Source organism: Cervus elaphus, chromosome 18, assembly GCF_910594005.1.
Source record: "Cervus elaphus chromosome 18, mCerEla1.1, whole genome shotgun sequence".
NCBI lineage: Eukaryota > Metazoa > Chordata > Mammalia > Artiodactyla > Cervidae > Cervus > Cervus elaphus.
In genome coordinates, this window is record NC_057832.1 from 107,872,257 (window position 1) to 107,878,256 (window position 6,000).

Consider the following 6,000-nt stretch of genomic DNA (forward strand, 5'->3'; position numbering starts at 1 on the left):
GCAGGAGGTTCAAAAGGGAGGAGATATATGTGTACCTATGGCTGATTCATGTTGAGGTTTGACAGAAAACAACAAAATTCTGTAAAGCAATTATCCTTCAATTAAAAATAAATACATTTTTTAAAAAAGAGCATGAATCAGAATATTCTCTAACATCATACACAAAAATAAACTCAAAATGGATTAAAGACCCTAAATGCAAGTCCAGAATCCATAAAATTCCTAGAGGAAAACATAGGCAGAACACTCTTTGATATAAATTGTAGCAAGATCCTCTTTTACTCACCTCCTAGAGTCATAGAAATAAAAACAAAAATAAACAAATGGGACCTAATTAAACTTAAAGCCTTCTGCGCAGGCAAGGAAACTAAAAATAAAGTGAAAAGACAACCCTCAGAATGAGAGAAAATAATTGCAAATGAAGCAACTGACAAAGGATTAAGCTCCAAAATATACAAGCTGTTCATGCAGCTCAATATCAGAAAAACAAACACCCAATCAAAAAATCGGTGTAAGACCTAAACCAATATTTCTCCAAAGAAGACTTACAGATGACCAACAAACACATGAAAGGATGTTCAACATTCCTCATTGTTAGAGAAACACAAATTAAAACTACCATGAGGTATAACTGCACTTTAGTCAGAATGGCCATCATCAAAAAATCTACAGATAATAAATCCTGGCAAGGATATGGAGAAAAAGGAACTCTCTTGAACTACTGGTGGGTATATAAATTGATATATCCACTAAGGAGAACAGTATGCAATTCCTTAAAAACTAGGAATAAAACTACCATATAATTCAGCAATCCCACCTCTGTGCTTGTTGTTCAGTAAGTAAGTCATCTGACTCTTGAGACCCCATGGACTGCAATATGCCAGGCCCCTCCATCCTTCCCTATCTCCCAGAGTTTGCTCAAATTAACGTCCATTGAGTCGGTGATGCCATCTAACCATCTCATCCTCTTCCACCCCCTTCTTCTTTTGCCATCAATCTTTCCCAGGATCAGAGTCTTTTCCAGTGAGTCAGCACATCAGGTGGCCAAGGTATTACAGCTTCAGCTTCAACATCAGTCCTTCCAATAAATATTCAGGGCTGATTTCCTTTGGGATTGACTGGTTTCATATGCTTACTGTCCAAGGGATTCTTCCGAGTCTTTTCCAGCACCATAGTTGAAAAGCATCAATTTTTCAGTGGTCAGCAAACTTATGGTCTGACTCTCACATCTGTACATGACTACTGGAAAAAGTATAGCTTTGGCTATGTGCCTTTGTTGGAAAAGTGATGTATCTGCTTTTTAATATGCTGTCTAGGTTTGTCATACCTTTTCTTCCAGGAAGCAAGTGTCTTTTAATTTCATAGCTAAAGTCACTGTCTGCAGTGATTTTGGAGCCCTAGAAAATAAAATCTGTCACTGTTTCCATTTTTTCCCCTTCTATTTGCCATGAAGTGATTAGAAAAATCAGGAGAATTCCAGAAAAACATCTATTTCTGCTTCATTGACTATGCCAAAGCCTTTGACTGTGTGGATCACAACAAACTGGAAAATTCTTAAAGAGATGGGGATACCAGACCACCTTACCTGCCTCCTGAGAAATCTGTAGGTAAGTCAAGAAGGAGTAGTTAGAACCGGATACAGAACAACGGACTGGTTCCAAACTGGGAAAGGAGTACCTCAAGGTTATATATTGTTACCCTGTTTATTTAACTTATATGCAGAGTACATCATGTGAAATGCCAGACTGGATGAAGCACAAGCTGGAATCAGATTGCCAGGAGAAATATCTATAACCTCAGATATGCAGATAACACCACCCTTATGGCAGAAAGCAAAGAGGAACTAAAAAGCCTCTTGATGAAAGTGAAAGAGGAGAGTGAAAAAGCTGGCTTAAATCTCAACATTCAAAAAACGAAAATCACGGCATCTGGTCCCATCACTTCATGGCAAATAGATGGGGAAAAAATGGAAACTGTGCAGATTTTATTTTCTTGGGCTCCAAAATCACTGCAGATGGTGACTGCAGCCATGAAATTAAAAAATACTTGCTCCTTGGAAGAAAAGCTATGACAAACCTAGACAGTGTATTAAAAAGCAGAGATATTACTTTGCTGACAAAGGTCCATCTAGTGAAAGCTATGGTTTTTCCAGTAGTCATGTATGGATGTGAGAGTTGGATCATAAAGAAAGCTGAGCACTGAAGAATTGATGCTTTTGAACTGTGATGTTGGAGAAGACTCTTGAAAGTCCCTTGGGCAGCAAGAAGATCAAGCCAGTCAAACCTGAAGGAAATCAGTCCTAAGTATTCATTAGAAAAACTGATGCTAAAGCTGAAGCTCCAATACTTTGGCCACCTGACGTGAAGAGCTGACTCACTGGAAAAGACTCTGATGCTGAGAAAGATTGAAGGCAGGAGGAGAAGGGGATGACAGGATGAGATGGTTGGATGCCATCAAGGACTCGATGGACATGAATTTGAGCAAGCTCTGGGAGTTGGTGATGGACAGGGAAGCTGGTGTGCTGGAGTCCATGGGATCACAGAGTCAGACATGACTGAGTGACTGAACTGAACTGAACTGAAGTGATCAAATGGAATGCCATGATCTTGGTTTTTTGAACGTTGAGTTTCAAGCCAGAGTTTTCACTCTCCTCTTTCACCTTCATCAAGAGGGTCTTTAGTTCCTTTTCACTTTCTGCCATTGGAATGGATGTTGTTGTTAAGTTGCTCAGTAATGTCCGACTCTTTCATGACCCCATGGACTGTACCCTGCCAGGCTCCTCTGTCCATGGGATTTTCCAGGCAAGAATACTGGAGTGGGTTGCCATTTCCTTCTCCAAGATATCCTCCTGGCCCAGAGATCAAACCCTAGTCTCCTGCTTGGCAAGTAGATTCTTCACCACTGAGCCACCTGGGAAGTCCCAGTAGAGTGATATCATCAGTGCATCTGAGGTTGTTGATGTTTCTCCTGACAATCTCAATTCCAGCTGTGATTCATCCAACCTCAGCATTTCTCATAATGTATTCTGCATAGAACTTAAATAAGCAGAATGACAATATACAGCCTTGTTGTATCATTTTCCCAATTTTGAACCAGTCAGTTGTTCCATGGCTGATTCTAACTGTTGCTTCTTGACTTGAATACACATTTCTCAGGAGGCAGCTCAGGTGGTCGGGTATTCCCATCTCTTGAAAAATTTTCCACAGTTTGTTGTGATCCACACAGTGAAAGGCTTTAACATAGTCAGTGAAGCAGAAACAGATGCATTTCTGAAATTCCCTTGCTTTCTGTATGTTCCAATGGATGTTGTCAATTTGATCTCTGATTCTCCTCTTTCTTTGAAATCCAGCTTGTACATCTGGCATTTTTTGGTTCACGTACTGTTAAAGCCTAACTTGAAGGATTTTGAGCATTACTTTGCTAACATGAGAAATGAGTACAACTGTATGGTTGTTTGAACATTCTTTGGCATTGTTCTTCTTTAGGATTGAAATAAAAACTGATCATTTCTAGTCCTGTGGCCACTGGTGAGTTTTCCAAATTTGTTAACGTATTGAATGTAGCACTTGAACAGCATTATCTTCTAGGATTTGAAGTAGCTCAGCTGGAATTCCATCACTTCCACTAGCTTTGTTTGTAGTGTTTGTGTTAGTTACTCAGTCATGTCCGACTCTTTGTCACTCATGGACTGTAGCCTGCCAGGATCCTCTGTGGAATTCTCCAGGCAAGAATACTGCAGTGGATTGCCATTTCTTTCTCCAGGAAATCTTCCTGACCCAGGGATCAAAACCAGGTCTCCTGCATTATAGACAGATTCTTTACTGTCTGAGCCACCAGGGAAATCCCAGTAATGCTTCCTAATGCCCACTTGACTTCACACTCCAGGATGTCTGGCTCTATGTGAGTGACCACACCACCATCGTTATCCGGGTCATTAAGACCTTTCTTGCACAGTTCCTCTGTGCATTCTAGACACTTCTTAATCTCTTCTACTTCTCTTACCATTTCTGTCCTTTATCGTGCCCATCCTCGCATGAAATGTTCCCTTGATATTTCCAATTTTCTTGAAGAGATATCCTAACATGTTCTTATTGGATTTAAGGGATCTTAAGGGGAATGGGCTGTCTATTTTGTGGTATAAACTTTGTGGTATACTTTGTGGTATACTTTGTGGTATAATGCCCTTTACGGTGATGGTGTTCAAAACAAACTACCCCCAAATATGGCACCCTAGCATATTGAATATAAATAGCTGAGGAATTTTGAGAAAATAGCAGAAGCAGGAAGATCACACTGACCTCCCCTACCTAGCTAGCCATTCTTTCCTGAAGCAAGTCATAAATCTCCCTTGTGAGAGCCACCTTCCCTCTACCAGGAGGCAGAAAGACATTCATATCATAAGATACAGGGAATTTGAGGCCAAGGAACAAACCGTGTTAAACTACTATCTTCCTAGTTACTTCTTCACCATTGACTGCCTCTAGCCTAAACCTTTTTGTCTTGTCAAATCATCACAAATGAGTTGCTTCTTTGTCTAGAACATATAAAAGCTCATACTCTGGTCATTCCTTTGGGTCATCATTCTCTTGGGAAGACTCCCATGTACATGTAAAATTTTCATAGAATTTTTATGCTAGTCTCTGTTAATTTATTTTATCAGTTTAATTTTGAGACCCAGCCAGGGTATCTAAGAGGGGCAAGGAAAAAACTTTTTCTTCCCCTATGTCAGCAATAATTAACATACTTGTCCACTACTTACACTTTTCCACTACTTACTAATGGTCCAATAATTTTCTTTTTGCTGTTAAGTGTCATGAAGTAATTTAAAAGTTTCTCTTAAAAGCATACTTAAGTATGGGGATAGGGCGTAATGTTCCCCAAGTACAATCTAGAAGGCTCTGTTCTGGCTTTCTGTAAACTACCTTTATGAAGAGGATCACTATGTACAATGGAGAATAAAAAGCCCTAGGATATAGTGAATGAAAAATGCAAGGGCTGCAAACTTGCTGTATCATTTGACTTTTTTATTTTAAAAGGAGAGGAAGCCAAGATACACAAATACTTTTACTAGTATTTGTGAAAAGAATCATAATAAGGATAAATCAGAAACTGATCTTAAAAATGTTTGTGGTGGAGGGACAGGGTGAAGAAGATAGCAATGATGTGGTCAGTGGTCTCTAAACATGGTCACCTACAATTCCTCTTTTCTCTGTATATTCTACTCCCAGCAAGAGGTGGGCTGGCCTTTGATCTACTTTGACAAGTGGAATGTGACAGAAGTGACACTGTGTCAGTTCCAGGTCCAGAACTTAAGAGACTTGACAAGATTCTGCTTTCCTGGAATTCTTTTGCCATGTTATAAAGAAGTCCAGACTATGCTGAAGAGAACCACATGGGAAAACTTGTGAGATGTGACATCATCTTAGGGGAAAAGTGGCTACTTGGAGAAAAATTTGAAGTACTTAAGCCTCCAATTATTTCCAAGGTCCCAGACTGTGGAAAATTCTTAAATTGATGGGAATACCAGACCACCTTACCTGCCTCCTGAGAAATCTGTATGCAGGTCAGGAAGCAACACTTAGAACCGGACAAGGAGCAATGGACTGGGTCCAAATTGGGAAAGGAGTATGTCAAGTTTGTATATTGTCACCCTGCTTATTTAACTTATATGCAGAGTACATCATGCAAAATGCCCAGCTGGATGAAGCACAAGCTGGAATCAAGATTGCCATGAGAAATATCAGTATCCTCAGATATGCAGATAACAGCACCCTTATGGCAGAAAGTGAAGAGGAACTAAAGAGCCTCTTGATGAAAGTGAAAGAGGAGAGTGAGAAAGCTGGCTTAAAACTCAACATTCAAAAAACAAAGATCATGGCATCTGGTACCATCACTTCATGACAAATAGATGGAGAAACAATGGAAACAATGATAGACTTTATTTTGTTGGGCTCCAAAATCACCGCAAATGGTCACTGCACCCATAAAATTAAAAGATGC